A 16,690-nucleotide genomic window follows, 5' to 3' on the forward strand; every position below is an offset into this window, starting at 1 on the left:
GCAAAGAAGCTGCCAAGAAATCCCTCGACCTCAAGAAGGTGCTCCCGTGCTTATTGCACCAGCACGACAAGACCGCGTCCCTGCACCAGCGCGCCAAGACCTCGTACTACCCCTGGCGGTAGTGCGCGAGTACCACCAAGAGCAAGCCCCGCATCAGCAAAGGGATCCGGTGACCACGGCAGGTTGTCGCGCCTTCACCATCGAGCTGCGTAGGGTCGCCTGGCCGGGCAAGTTCAAGCCGGACCTGCCTCCTCACTACGATGGTATAGCCAACCCCGTGGAGTTCTTGCAGCTCTATGAGCTGGGCATCGAGGCGGCCAACGGAGACAAGAAGGTCATGGCGAACTAGTTTCCCATGGTGCTCAAGGACGGTGCCCGCACCTGGCTCCTGAACCTGCCTCCCAGCTCGATATCCTCCTGGTACGAGATGCGCAGCCGCATCATCGCCAACTTCCAGGGCACTCGCGACCGCCCGCCGGCCACGGGTGACCTGCGCCGCATCAAGCAATAGCCTGGAGAGACCCTGCAGAAATACATCCAGCGCTTCAACAGCGCCCGCCTCAAGATCCCCAAGGTGACGGACGAGGCCATCATCTCAGTGTTCTCTGATGGCGTCCACGATGTCAAGATGAAGGAGGAGCTCGCCATTCATGAGGAGTTATGCACGTCTCTGGAGTTGTTCAACCTGGCGACCAAGTGCGCAAGAGCTGAGGAAGGACGCCTCTCCCTCCTCGAGCTTCCAGCTGCTGACCCAGAAGAGAAGAAGGCCAAGGCCAAGGACGTGAAGCGCAAAGGAGTAGTCGTGCTCGCAGCACAACCAGACACGAAGCATGGCAGGGACCAGCCAGAGTCGTCCAAGGGCAGTCGACCGTTCTGCGCCTACCACGACCTCCACACCCACGACACCAATGACTGCGAGGAGCTCAGGGCCGTCCGAGAAGGGTGCTTCGGTCGACACCCCGAGCGCAATGACCGGGGCTATGGCCGAGGAGGAGGACGTCGCGGAGGACGTGGGACGACCGTGGCCCTCGCCAGGAGTGGCGTGACCGACCTCGCGAGAATCGCTGGCAGGACCAGCCTCGCGAGGGCGCTTGGAGGGATCAGCCTCACAAGGACCGCCCGCAGGCCAACGCAGGCCTTCCTCCTCTGCCGCCGCCGCCAAGAAGGAATGACGACCATCACCATGATGAGGGGGCTGGGGGCTTCCAGGAACCACGCACTATCGCTTGCATCTTGAGCGGACCTTAGCCCCCAGCCTCTAAGCACATCTTCAAGCAGTTTGCTCGCGAGGTGAACACAGTCCTCCCCAAGCTCGAGGCCACGCTCCTGCTCAGGTGGTCCAAGTGTGCTATCACCTTCAGCTCGGCAAATCAAGTCAAGTGCGCAGCTACTGCTGGCGTCCTCCCGATGCTTTGTTCCCCAGTCATCAGCAACATGCAAGTCACCAGGACCCTCATTGATGGCGGCGTAGGGCTTAACGTCCTGTCCATCGAGATGTTCGATAACCTTCAAGTGCCATATTATCAGCTCCAGCCGACCAAGCCTTTCTCAGGAGTCACCGACGGTTCCACCGCCCCGATAGGGCAGGTCCGCCTCCCTGTAACCTTTGGCCAGCGCGACAACTATCGCAGCGAGCTCATCGACTTTGACGGCGCCCACATCCACCTGCCATACAATGCCATCCTCGGGTATCCAACCCTCGCCAAGTTCATGGCGGTGACCCACCATGGCTACAACGTCCTCAAGATGCCAGGAAGCGGCGGAATCATCACGGTTCCCTGCAAAGAGAGAGATGCGGTGTGCTCCCTTGAGTGTGCCTTCCAAGCTGCATCAATCGAGGACCCAGATAGCAGGGGCGAGGATCGTCCAGAGGTAGTCCCCAAGAAGAAGAAGACACCGCTCAACTCAAGGTCTCGGGAGGTTTGCATATCAGGAGGTGTCGCGCCAGAATCAGCGCCCGTGCTAGGGGCGCCTCCTTCCATCACATAGGAAGGTGCGCCCGACGCCCTCCTCGTGTAGGGCTCGGGGGCTCTCTTCTGGAGGGCCTCAAACTTTGCCAACATCACGAGGGAGGCGCTCGGGCACCACTTGGAGGCATGCTTTGCGGCACGTTTCCCTCAGGAAATCTCAGGGCGTGGAGAGTCCAATGATCAGGAGTTCATCATCAAGACTACTCAGGAGCTTTAGGAAGCAAGAGCCATGCGTGGCGACCACCGCTTGCTGGGCATGGCCCCCCATCCAGGCGAGGATGGTGGGATGTGTGTCTGCATCGACGTCTCAGGGCTCAACCGAGCCGCATCTCAGGAGCACCTCTGGCCTTCACGCGTGGGACACTGCGAGGGTCCACCGCACAGCTACGTTAGCATGCCTTTCGGCCTGCCAAACACGGCTCCCACCCTCCAGCATCACGTGCGGGGCATTCTGGCGGCTCAGGAGGCCAGGCACCACGCGGTCCCGGCGGAGATGAAAACGGTCCTCGAGGAACCACCTGGACCCGCAAAGCCTCTCGAGGCTCAGGGCTCCAGCGGCTCGTGAGGATCGGCCTCTGCACCGTGCATCTTCAGCTGCTCCAACACCCCCTCTACAATGGAACCAGGTGACATCTTTCAAGTTCATTTCAGCTGGGAGCGCCCTCGGGGCTACATCATTCCCAGGTCGCATGGCTCCGTCCCTTCAGCATGTATCCCTTTTTCTTATATCTTCAGTTTACCTTGCTGGGGGCGCCCCTCGGGCTACATCATCCCCACACTGCTTGGGTCAGACCTGGTGGCATGTATCCATTCTGCGTTTACCTAAGTTGATTTGCCTCTCATGCCTAACCTGCCTATAATTATCGCCTGCTCTTTTCAAACCTACCACTGGAGCTGCTCACGCTGGCACGGCGCTTGCGCATGTGTCCATCCCTGCAACATCCACAAATCTGAGTGGTCGAGCTCTGGCCCGCGGCAGCCCCGCACGTGTCACCTCACCAGGCCCTCAGTGCCCTCACCTCTCTCTCGGAGCAAGCAATGGCCGGCTGGCAATCACAATGGCAACCCTGTCTTTCCTTGTGTTGATTTACAGGAACTTCCTGAGGTCTATAGCAGGTGGCACCGCGAGCTCTCTCTCTCTTTCCCCACGCGATCCACTTGCACATTCAAAGGGGGGCTCCTAAGCATCATGACTCAGGAGCTCTTACTGGCTTTCCAGCCCTCACCCCCTGGCCTTGACCACGGCATCGCGACCTGGCATACCAGCGACGGTTGAGCTTGCTCAAGGGCCGGGAACTGAGGACGTAGAGCACGAAGGAGAGTGTGGGGAAGATAGGGAAAGCTCGCGAGGGCCTAACCTAGCTGTGCCATAGCTGCCGACGTACAAGTCCGGTGCAATGCAACGGAGCGACACCATATTACCAAGATAAGTTTCATGCCTGGAACAGCTAATCTTCACGACGTGAAATCTTCACTTGATGCGGCTCTGTGATGACAACGTTGCCTTCCTTTCTCACCTCTCGACGGCTGCTTGCACGCTAAAGGGGACCTCCTCAGCATCGCACCTCAGGGGATCTTACTGGACCTCGGGCCGCTCACCTCCTAGCCTTGACCACGGCATCGCGACCTGGAATACCAGCGACGGCTGAAGTCTGCTGGGGGCCAGGACCAGTCAGCATAGAGCGCTAAACCTTCACGAGGTTAGAAAGGGGGAACCAAGCCGGGATAGGACAATCATTCGCGCAATTTCACAGTAAGGATCACATCAGCAAAATACATCGCGGACCCTTTACATGCCCCCGCGGGGTGTCTTTTTCCAATTCCTCGCAGGGAACAAAAGACGAGAATCCTAAGGATCCCTAACTACCCATGCCACCACGGCCGACACCATCATCAACAGTGGGCCACGGGAGGCCAACCGTCGACCTCCACGATCACAGGTAATGATGACTCTTTTTGCATGCATGAGGGACTCGTAAAATCGGGAAGTTGCCGAGGCAGCGTGGGGAAGCGGAGATGCCCATGTCCAATCAGTCGCCACGGGTCGCCCAAGGCCACGGGCTGTAGGGGCCCGCGGCGCTGCGCACTTGCCCTTTGGCTTTTCTGCTAAGCCAAGTTCGAGCACACCTTGGGCCCGGGGGCTACTATCGGCGTTCTAGGAACATGGATCCCCAGACTTGCCTGCCCGCGGCCTGCAGCATGGCTCAACCAGTGGCCTAGTATGGCCCGTCTTCATCAACCAATGCTCAAGACCCTCACGATGGGCCAAGTCTCGCGGGGCGGACGACACAAGGCCTCCTCAGGAGTGGCCTCGCCAGGCAGGCTCGCAAGGAGGTGGAGACATCAAGGCAAGGGGTACCTCGCGAGGTTCCCATGATGCAAGCCATGACGATCAAGACCAAGTGGGCGCCAGGCGGGTTCCAGCTTGTGCAGTGTCCTCGTTTCCTCTTTGGTGCAAAGGGGGGCAAGCGCAGGTGAGGAGTACCGAGGCATCAGACAAAGGTTTCCATATCAGTGCAACGAGACCAAGACTAGCAGGACGGCATGACGGAGGTCACCGTGGAGCCCAAGATGGCGTCATCACCAACATCTTTGGCAGGCGAAGACCACCTTTAGTCAGGATAGCTTGTACTAGTTATCCCCTTTCAAAATGGTCGTTGTTGGATCCCTTCCCGCTCAATATTTGGGAAGAGGACCAGGGCCTCTATAAATAGAGCTAGCCACCACAAGAGGAAGGGCATCTCGCTTCGGATCCAAAGACGGATCGATTCATCCTCAAGCACATCAACAAGCATAAGAACACCTCTCCTCGTGAGGCTGTTCTTCCTTTGTACTGTTCATCATTAGCCCAAGAGGCAATCCACACCACACACTGGATTAGGGTATTACACCACAACGGTGGCCTAAACCCATATAAATCTTGTGTCTCTTGAGTTGTTCATCGATCTAGCTTAGGGATTGCGGTGAGGCTGAGAGCAAGATTCGGTAGGAGGAGATCTTCGTGCGCACCCCAGAGTTCCAACCTTAAGGGTTTTGCCGGAACCCGATATCCGACAGTCGAGAAGTCTTCATGCACGTGCCCCAGAGGCGCAGTTGTCGTCATTTTGATCTGAAGCACCGGATTAACATATAACACGAAAAATGCCACATGACATGAAACCATAACCTCGCAGAGGAGACAACATGTATCCCGACGACCAAACTAGACGAGGATCAAAGATCAAAGTAAAGATAAACTCATAGAAAAGGGGTCCATCAATAGATGTCCTAATTAACATAGCTGGCTTGACCTAGATGGCAGCCGAGTAGTCTTCGTGCATGTGCCCCCAATGACCAGCGTCTTGGAGGAACTCAATTGTCGCTGGTTAACTCTCGCAGTGATCCGAAGCACATGACACCTAATATTGTGACATGACAAGAAAACTTTTTTTAGGTTTCTCATCAGAACTACAGCCATCTACAACACAGCCTGCATGATATCTAGACGATAGCCAATCCAGCCGTCTGCTGGAGTCTGGTCACATGCATGGATGAAATGATCTTGCGTGCCATGCAGGGATCGTCCAGGCACCGACGTCTGTACAACACTGCTCTAGTACTATCGCTTGTCTCTCTATTCTATTAACTCAGCCGACTTGCGGGGCCCGGGAGTGTGCCCATGGTCAGTCTCAATTGTGATCCCACATGTTTGTGCAAACACAATATGACATGCTTTCCATTCAGAGAGAGGCATGCCAGACCGACTGGCCGTCTAGGGTGCGACGCGAACGCGACGGGCATGTTGGATACATGTGTACCAACGTTTTCTTGAGGCTTTCCTCCATGGCGCTATCCATGGATACAAAATTATATTTAAAACTCGAGGGTGGGGCTTTTTCCGCGTGGTAGATGGGGCAGTTCAACCTAGTCAGTTTGATAGAGAGATAAGAAGATGAGGGAGTAGGCTGCTGCAAACGTATGGCTGTGTGATTTGACGGTGAGTTAGTGCTGTACATGTGGGGCCATGTGATTTGACTTGCCATTATGATTTTAATTGTGGTGCTACGACCGGTGTGAGTCTCCCGATTCCTGGACACCTCCATGGTATACATGTGCCAAGTACTGTACTCCTAACTCCTTTTGGCAAATGCAATAAATACTACTCCCTCTCTCTCGGTTTACAAGGCGTGCATGTACCCCTAGGTAGTCAATTTGACCAACCTAATAGAAGGCATATATTAGAAAAAAACATACCATTATAAACTTTAGATGTTCTATTTTCAAACGGTATAATTTTTGTGTTATATAGTTTATATTACGATGATAAAATTGTCAACCTGGGTATATGCTCAGGACTTGAAAATTGAAATGGAGGGAGTACGAAGAAAGAGATAGAGATAAATAAAAAAATTATTGTTATAGCCAACTTTACAGCTAACCTTGTTGTATGAATGACTAAGTGATGACTATATATGACATGCCAACATCAGATAGCCTAACGCACCTAGACGGAGGAAGTAGTTTCATGCATGCAAAGTAGGCAAATAATGCTCATTTATAGCCGTCTGATATCTCCAAGGGCGCGACCACGCGAGCGAGGCGATGGTCGTGGTAGGCGCGACCATGATACGGGCTGCTGACAACCCTTGGATGTGAGATCGAACGATGGCATGCTAAGTTGCTGAAAATTTGCAGAATAACCCTCCAGGATTGGGTATTCACCCATAGGTCTAGAATCTCGCCATGCAACCGTTTGATCTCAGATCCAAGGGCTCTCGGAAGCCCGTACCATGGGAGCATGGAAAGCCCTACCGTTCATGCCCCACATAGCATTTTTACAATCAGAAAACCGCTAGCAGTTCGCTCCTACTCGTCCCCAGCCGTCCTTTAGCATTACGGTAGTTCGCTCCTAGTCATCTCGTCCTTTCACATTACAGCAGTTCCACTAATCCTAACCCTCCTCCCAAATCCATGGCGTCCCAAGTCTCCTTGATCAGCGGTGAGTACAAGGTTAGAACCATCACCGGTGATGAGTTCGACGTCATCTACACCCGTTCTTCCATGATGGTGAAAGGATGCCTTGCTCGCTTCAGACGCATGTTGAAAAAGTCAAAGAGTAATGAGTGGGTCGCTGGGCTAGATGTTGAGTACACCATAATCCTGGGAAAAGAGAAGAATCTAAAGGAGGAAGAGAAGAAGAAGCCCGTCGTGATCCAGGTTTAAGTGCATAACTTGTGGTTGGTCTACCACATATGCCATGCCGACGTTGAGTGCGAGGATTTTAAGAACTTCCTCGAGGGGGGGGGGGCAAAATCAAATTGGTTTCTGTAGACTTTACAAATGACAAAGAGGTCCTGGGTCGGATAGGCCTCGTTGTAGGCCAGCTCTTCGACCTCCAGAGGAATGTGCTGGTGTCCTCCCATCAGCCTTCAATGCTGACCCTGGCAACAACCATGGTTGATCCTTCGTACGGTAAACTGACGAAACCTCCGCCCAAGTTTCATCTTGCATGGCAGTAGAATGTATTAGATAGATACCACATCAATTATGTTGCAATGGATGCCTACCTTTGTTTCAATATCGACAAGGGTTGGATGAAGAGCGAGAGCCAAGTGTGCAGTTCAAGCAAAGAAGTATCGGCCAAGAGGAAGAGGGACAAGGACGAAGTCGAGCACGCGGATGAGGAGTCTGAGTAAGGTGCGAGTGTCGTTGCTCATGGTGGTTGTAATGCAGTGTCTACCAGATTAGTTGCTTAGTTTAATTTCAGGGTACTTAGTTTTATTTGAGGGGTGTGTTGTGCTGAGCCCCCAGCAGAACTATGTTATGTTCCTTCTCGTTACTTGAACTCTTCAGTACGTACATACTAGTATTTCTTATAGTTCATCTTGTAGTTGGTAGTACTACCACTCGTTTCTTCACATTATATACGTACAATATATATGGCCAACATCATACAGCCAGTAGTTTAGTTATCAAAGAATTTCAGGGTGCTTAGTATTATTTGAGGGGTGTGTTGTGCTGGACACCATTATTGTGACTCAAATCTCTTTTGCCATGTTATAATGACATAAATACCTATGGACCAACATGCCAGCTCTCCCTCTATCTCACTACAGTACAATAAAGTGTGGGGCCTACTTGATCCCAACAGCGTTCTTATTTTCCTGTAAAATTATTCGCTTGGTTACTCTTGACAAGAGGGGCCACACTTATCATTGTGAGATAGAGAGAATCGACATGTGGGTCTAGGCTTATTTTTGTCATATAACATGGTCAACGGGTTTCACGTGAAAATAACAATGTCTAATGGCATTTTTTAGCAAACATCTAATGGAACGATGGCATTTTTTAGATATGTAATTGCATTTTTGAGCTAGCATCTCATTGATCGATGGCATTTTTGAGTAGTTGTAACTTCTAATGGCAAAACTGAGTAGTGAAACACAACTAGTGGCATAAATAATAAAAACCCAAATAGGTATGCTAATTTCTTTAATAAAATTTAGCACCCCATCTCAGCACGTACTAGCTTTTTTAATAGTACTATATGAATAATTTGGCGATGAGCTCTCTCTATATGTACCGCTTTTTTTCTTTAATTTCATCTTGTTAGTTTTGCTCCATGGAGAAATCCATCGATACTACTACTGTACAAAAGTATACATTTAAAAGGCTAGAGGGCGGGGTAGTCTCGCTTGGTCGGTTTCATGAGAGGCGAGGGCCTTTGCGATTTGACGACTCATTACTGCTAGAAGGCGGGGCCTTGTGATTTGACTGCTCGTATAAATGTTGCCATCGACCTGAGGAGGAGCAAAGAACCGTGCGGTATACTCAAGTTTTCCACTGGAGTACTAGTACGACGGAGGAGCACGAAACACAGCAGCCCAGTGCGATATGGCGATAAAAAATGATCTAATTTGCTAGCCATCGATCCCACGGCACCACTCATCGTTAACATTGTTCTATTCATGCCTCGCAGAGAACATGACACATGCAGCAAAAAACCCGAAGCAAAAGAACAAACACAGGAGCAAAAGATGAAGCAAGATTACCCTCCCCCCCAAAAAAGAAGGAAGACACACACACACAAAGTCTGGGTGCTTCTCTCTACTACATGAAGGGTTGCTGGCCACGAAGTCGTCGCTGCTTCTTCATCGCCCCCATGACATCCATCTGCTCGCGCATCTCCTCCGCCATCTTCTTCATTCTGTCCATGATGCGACATTTCTCGACGTGAGCCTTCATCATCTCTTCCACGGTCGCATTACGTACCTTGACAGCAGTCGGGTGCTCGATGTGGAGCTTCGCCAACTCCTCCTTCTATTCCATGACGAGGGCGTGCACCATCTTCACCGAGGAACTACTCTTCTCATGCAGCTTCTTCCAGCCGGCATTCTCCTCCTTCAGCAAGTCGATCTCGTGGTGGAGCTTCGCATTGTGCTCTTGAAGTTGCAGGATTTCGTCGGTCGCCTTGTTATCTGAGGCAATGCTCTTCTTTAGCAGCATCACCAAGCCGGCGGTCAACTCCCCCTGCTCACTAAGCTCAGCAGCCATGTTGTCATGTCTCTCCTTCAACAGCTCCACCAAGCCGTCTATGAACTCCTGCTTATTGAGCCGATCGGGCATGTCATCGAGGGATAACGACTCCTGTGCCGCCAGCCCGACATCTCCACCTATACAGCTAGGGCACTCCTGGGATCCCTCGCCTTCCACTACTAGGGAAAAGCCTAGCAGCAGTGCGGGTCTTAGGCCTATCAGTAGCGTTGGGTTGTGCCCTACTGATAAGGCGCTACAGCTAACGTGTAGCAGTTGCGCCTGCCATCCCACGCTACTGCTATACATGGATAGCTGCAGCGCGCTTCTGTGGACAGCGCTACTGATATTATCTGCAGCGCTTTTTGAAGGCCAGCGCTACTGGTAAGGCGGCACTACTGCTAACTTTTGCCCATCGCTACTACTAGTTTTATTAGTTTTTTCCTGCATATTTGTTTTGTATTTGAATAGGCTTTATACAAACTTTTTTTTGTATTTGAATAGGCTTTATACAAATGTAATCATAGCATATACATACAACTAGTCTCATCAAATCATGTCATCATCATAATCATCATCCAACACAAAGTGGTCTCTCGTCATCATCTCGAAAATAGCGATACAAATCTCGATTACTTGCAAATACATCGTCATCCATCTAAACAATGATATACGCGAGAAGAGCTATCACTTTGAGTGAGAGTAGAACTATGCAGTACATGAGTTCGTATCCCTCTCTCGCATTAGCGTGAACCTAAACTAACTACTGCATGTTGCTCGGAAACCGGAAACCGGTACTCCTGGGCCTGACACTCCGGCCACTCGTTGTATATATACTCCTGGCGTAGCACTTCTTCGCCATCGATGATCTATGCACCTGCATCATTACATGAGTCGATGATATGCAACATATATAGTTGAGCAACAGAAAGAGATAGACTTGGCGAAAATAGAAACAACATATCATAAGCATAAATAACAAAGTTCATCGTACCCAAAATGCCCTAACTAGAGTGATCTTCGCTAGTCCAGGAGGAGGACGGTTTAATTACATCACAAATAAAGTTTCACCATGCATAACTCAAAGTTTTGTCATACAGAAAGTATGGACTAAACAGACAGATTGTCATATATCGACAATCACTCCACCATGTCGTGCCATCCATCCATGTCAGGGAGATAGTCACCGAGCTTAGTGAAAGGCTTCATGTCGAGACGCTGAGAGGCTATCCATGTTCGGACGTCTTCCCGCAACATTTGTCCTTCTACGTAGAACATCCCTGTTTTTTCTAAGACCTCCTTCATGATGATTTGGGCAAGTTCGCGCTGGATGTGATAGAACTCAGCTACAAGTTGATGATGCTCGATATCTCTTACGTTCTTTGCCCATTGCAGAATATGGGCATCGCCAGATCTAGGTGACATGCGAAGGTTCTGGTGATCGCGTCTGTACTCCAGCATGTGGTGTAGGACATAGAATCCATCATTAAGAGAATCACTCGGTTGTTGGATGCAGCAGAAGTCCGTCTTATGGCTGAAGGTGACCCTGCCGCCCCTTTTCATCTTGTCCCTAACCTCTCCACCCAGTGATTGGTAGTAAAACATAGCACTATCGGGAACATCCTTGATGTGGGTGTAATCCTTTTTGTGAATGTTCTTCGACGAGTCCAAATAAAGAGTGTGGGAGTATCGGGGGTAGATGATGATGAGGACGGCACGCCCGCCGCTGCGCAAAATAAATACACCTCAAATTAATTAGCCTCCACCGTGCAAATTAATGATTGAAATAGAAGGAAGGATATCCGTGCGGATGACTTACACAGGATGATAAGGCACGAGAATCGCCTCCTTGTCCTTATTGGCCAGCATGAAACTGATGATGTATTCCCTAGCGTATTCACAGTGCTTTGTGCAGACTCCCAAGAAGGCCTTGTGCATGTAGTACAGGTCAGCGACATAGATATAAGATATCTGCTCAAGCCCAATGATGTAGTTCATGTGCAAGGCATAAAGGCGGACAAACGTAAAATCCAGCTTCTTCACGTGAAACATGTCGAATATGTAATCGAACCGAAGGAAGAACTTATCCGCGGGGAAGCAGTCGACATACGACAATTGCCGCGGAAATTTAACCACGTTGAGTGGGTATCCTGGATCTTTCGAGGCGATGAGGCATTTCTCTATCCGCAGCACATCGTCATGAAGTCTCCTTAGATCGCCGTATCTGGCCCCTAGCGCTCTTGCAGGTAGTATTGGTTGACCGGGGATATGCAATTTATCCTCATCGAGGATATCTATACGGTCCTGAAGCCGAGGCTGCTGAGGCGGCTGGATCATAGAATCAGCTTTTTTGCCTTTCCTCGCTCTCTTCCTAGACTTCTTTACTACCGGAAGGTCGTCCATAATACGTTGAGACGGCAATTTAGGCACCGACTCATGATTCTCAAACCCTGAGGAGGCGCCAGTATAGACATACTGTTCAGCGCCATCGTCATCCTCATCCTCATCCATGGCGACGTCATCAGCGACTAATGGAGCCTCCTCCTTACCCCGTCCGCTATCACCCAACCCGACACCCGACGCTAATTGGGTAGGTGGGGTGTTTATGTTCATACCTTGCTGAGGCTGCGTGCTCGTGGGTGTGCTCCCGGCCACCTCCAGACGAAGCAGACTCTTTGGCCACAACAGGACCCGCCCATTGCAACAATCACCAAGCCGCCGCGGGGTCTTGTCGTCATCCCCCACTAGTATCAGAGGAGTCAAATTCTCGTAGCCCGGTTTGACATTGTCCACGGAAACCTTGAAGGAGTTCGGGGGGATCGGATGGCTGTGGAACAATGGTTCCTTCGGCTCCATTATCGTCTCCTTCCCCACATCCACCTTCTGGTCGCCGATGGTGTACAATATGGTTCACGGGGTTTCGTCGGCCTGCAAAGAAAAGTCTGCGACGTGAGACATCCGAAAGGCAACGAAAACGGGAGATTATACATTTATATTGAAGGGGGGCGGTGTGACAGATACCATGAGGGCGTCGAGCTCAGCCAAAGATGAAGCACCGCCGAGCACGTCCGGTGTGGGAGCCGGTGTGGGAGCCGGTGCTGGTCCCCAAGAAGTCAGCAAGGGGAAAGTCCTATGCATTTTTTTCTGGATTTTGCCTTGACCAAGTGAAAACGGCCGGAACCAAGGAAGTAGACAAATCTGCAACCACCTGTTTTGCGGCAGCTACCGCTGTTGCGACTGTCTGAGATGATTTATTCTCAACCGCAATCTCAACCTTCTTGTCGATGTTTTCTTCAGTTAACCTCCGTCTTTCCTGCCACTCCTCCGTGGTCTCACGGTAGTACTTCTTCCACGTGGCGCCGTCTCCGACACCGTGCACGTGTCCATACGACGATCGAGTATCCACCGATTGTCGTTTCAATATGTTCAACGCCCGGTTGAATGGAGTGTCCCACTTGGGCCTCGCCAATGCCTCAGACGGAGAGTCGCTTTCGGCCGCAATCCTGTGCTGCTCTCTCTGCAAAAGGCACAAGGATCATTTACAAATATGACTAACGTGTGCAGTCAAATTGATCAGAAACTAAAATTACCAGCAGTCTCATGAACTCCGTAATGACCGGTTTTGTCTCGTAAACCTTCTTCACTGGGTCCCAACGGTGCCGGGCCTAGAGGACGTCACACTCCTGCGGGACAGTGAACTCCGCCAAGGGGTCTGGGATGCCCAGACTCGCGGCTTCCGCGTCCTCCTTGGCCCATTTGGACCTCTTTCCGCCGTAACCACGGCTTCCGAGGTGGTGGCTCTGAATGTTCCTCTCTTGAAGCCCCTTCATGTACTTAGACTTTTTTTGGTAGCTTCGGCCTCGCAAGCCTCCTTGAATATTTGAAACTGATCTTCCGTGATTGTCGGATTATCCTTTACAATCTCGGAGTATGGTTCCTTCTTGTCGATGATCTTTGCTTTCACTTGATTTTTTCAGGCGGCCAACGCTTCACTAAACTTGGTCATGGCGTGTTTGTTTATCTTCTTCATTGTCGGGTCCTCATCTGGATCTTCATAATCCTTCTCATTCTGGCCCGAGAACAAGAATATCTGGTGAAACTTCTTTAGGAGGGAGCTCCTCATATTATCTATCTTCTGTAGTTTCTCATCGTTGATGGTGGCGGTTGTCCATACGATGCAGCCTATTTGATTACCGTAGCACGAGCGCGCTTCCTCTCGCGCCTTTGGCTCAAAATTGCCATTGTCCACCTCCGTGACCACCAGTCTAATAGTCCTGAGTTTGTTAGGAAGCCGTTGCCTCTTTTCTTTCGGTTCTACATCGGCTCCGCTCCCCGAGGCAGCACCGGTCTCAGTCTCAGCGCCGGTCTCGATGCCGGTCTGAGTCTCAGCACTGGTCTCAGTCTTAGCACCGGTCTGTGTGTCGGTCTCAGTCCCTGATGCCACCGGTGGGCCCAGCAACAACATCGGTTGATCGTCGGCAAGGCTAAAAAATTCGTCTGCCGCCCGGTAGGCGTCGTCGCAATCACTAGAACCCTGTCCTTCATCGTTGCTAGCCATGTTTCCTATGATTAAATCTAGTCCATTAATTCTAGACCTAAAAAAATTAATAATGACATAAAAAGGCCTATTGTTTTGCAGGAACATTGACTCCTTCCTGGTGCGGCAAATCCCGGGCACTCGATATGTCCTAGTTTGTAGCACAAGTCATGCTGAAATTCACGGAAAATTTCGGCATGACCTTTGCTAAAAAGTGGACAAATCAAGAACCTGAAATTTGCCGGAACAGAAATGAATCAACATTCCGGCAAAACATAGGCCACTCAGCATCATTCCCTGGAAACAACAAAGCCACTTGGGCACAATCGAACCACTTAAATGAAAAGATATAACATGACCACTTCAATGAAAATATATAATCAACAATAAAAGTCTAGGAAGGGATCATCTTTAAAATAAAATAGTGGTCATTTCAAAAATAGTGGTCTTTTCAAAGATCGAAAACCTTTGCAAAATGACCTCACTAAACACATCTCTGCCTAGGATAGAACCCAAATTATGTTGATCTAGCTATTCCTCTCTCTCACACAAACACACATTATTATCTCTAACCCTTCTCAGCCTAGGACAGAACCCAATTAAATTGCAAAGGAACTCCATTTCTCTAACCCTTCTGACCTAATGCTCTAAAATAAAATTTTCCTCTAACCTAGACAACCTACTTAACCTAGCTTGTTAATCCAACGAACCTAATTAACCTACCTATTTAACCTAGTTAGTTAATCTAGTTCACCTAGATAATTAACCTAATTAAACTAGTTAACGCAGCTAGTTCTCTGTCAAAGACCTAAATAAATTTTTGCACTAATTAAATTAGATAATTAACCTAATTAAACTAGTTAACCTGACTAGTTCTCTGTCAAAGCCCGAACTAAATTTTTGCACTAACCTAGATAATTAACCTAATTAAACTACTTAACCTAACTACTTCTCTGTCAAAGCCCTAACTAAATTTTTGCCCTAACCTAGATAATTAACCTAATTAAACTAGCTAACATATGCATGAGAGAGAGAGGAGGGGTGGGGGATTACAGAGGATGCCTCCGGTGGTGGCGAGGGAGGCAGTGGTGGCGAGGGAGGCAGGGGCATCTCTGGTGACGGCGAGGGAGGCAGTTGTGGCGAGGAAGGATCCGGTAGCGTTGACGGCGGCTCCGGTGGCGTTGATGAGGCTGCGCGGCTCCGTGGCGTTAGGGGCGGCTCCTGTGGCGTCGACGGCGCATGGCTTTGGTGGCGTCGACGTCGGCAGGAGACGGCGGCGAAGTGGGGCGACGGCGAATCAGGAAGACAATGGCGGGGTGGGTCGAGGGATTTGGGGGAGAAGTGGTGGCCGGGGGGAAACGGTTTTTTGGTTAAGTCAAACTTAGCGGTAGCGCGTTTCGTAAAACGCGCTATAGCTATGATAGCTATAACTGTTTTTACAAAACGCGCTGCTGCTATAGCTATGTAATTTTCTTCCATTTTTTAATTTCCTTTTCTGTTTCTATAGCGGGGATCTAGGACACGCGCTGCAGCTACGTTAGCTATAGCGCCTCTTACGAACACACGCTACTGCATGCCTTCCTCCGTTTTTTTGCTTTTTCATTTATTTTGCTTTACATTTTATTTTTTTCCTTTCCCCTTTTTCTATTTCTTTCATTTTCATTTACTTTTCTATTTGTTTTTCATCTTATTTTATTTCCATTAGTAGTAGCGATGTTCGTAGGAAATGTGCTACTACTTACGACCTAGCGGTAGCGCGCTTCTTCCAAGCCCGCTACTGCTATGCGTAGCCTATCATTCTAGCGATGGGAATATTAGTAGTAGCGCTTTTGCCACTACATGCGCTATTGCTAAGATTGTATCTGTAGCGCGGTTTTTTCTCAATCGCTACTGCTATCTAGCACTAGCGCCCTTTTTTGACCCGCGCTGTTGCTAAATTTCTGCGTATAAGGTTTTCCCTAGTAGTGTTCCCATGAGAGATCCTTCGAGGTCTCTGCGGGGCAGCGAGCCTTCTCTTTTTTTTCACGGCCTTGGTCGCCACTACCTTGTTACGAGTAGTACTCGACCTAGAGCTCTGCACACCGGCCATGGCAAGGACGGACGAACAAGAAAGACTTATGAGGAGGAAGGTAGAGTAATTTTCGGCTAGGTAGTTCCCCTTTTTATAACCTAGTACTAGCACTAGTACTAAAACCTGCATCGTGGGAACATGTTCAGGTTTGATACGTAATAGGTGTGTGCAGGTTTGCATTTAATTATAGCATGGTAGTACTACTTTGGAATGTGATGGGAACAAGCTAAAGATTATTTGATGGTTCTGGTTTCGAGGCCCGAAACGGCTCCCGATGAGTTTAGTGGAACATAAATTTCAAGTACACTGCTCAAATGCAGTCGCACAAGTCAGTGATGTAATTGTTCGTGCATGTCAGACCAACCCGATGTGTGTCCCTTCGGTGAGACGCGGGTCTGACTGGTCATCTATTGCTGCGACCGCCCGTGAATATTACGCGATGGAGACTTCTGGTTGTGGCTTCGGGTGATTGTCATGACCAATCATTCAAATACAAGTGATAAATCAATTACCATCTTTTTCTGAATGACCAAGTATTTTAATAGGAATACAATACATATAGATGGAGTGATTGTCTAGGTTGCAAACTGACATGGCATT

This window comes from Triticum dicoccoides, chromosome 1B (assembly GCF_002162155.2).
Source record: "Triticum dicoccoides isolate Atlit2015 ecotype Zavitan chromosome 1B, WEW_v2.0, whole genome shotgun sequence".
Taxonomy (NCBI): Eukaryota; Viridiplantae; Streptophyta; class Magnoliopsida; order Poales; family Poaceae; genus Triticum; species Triticum dicoccoides.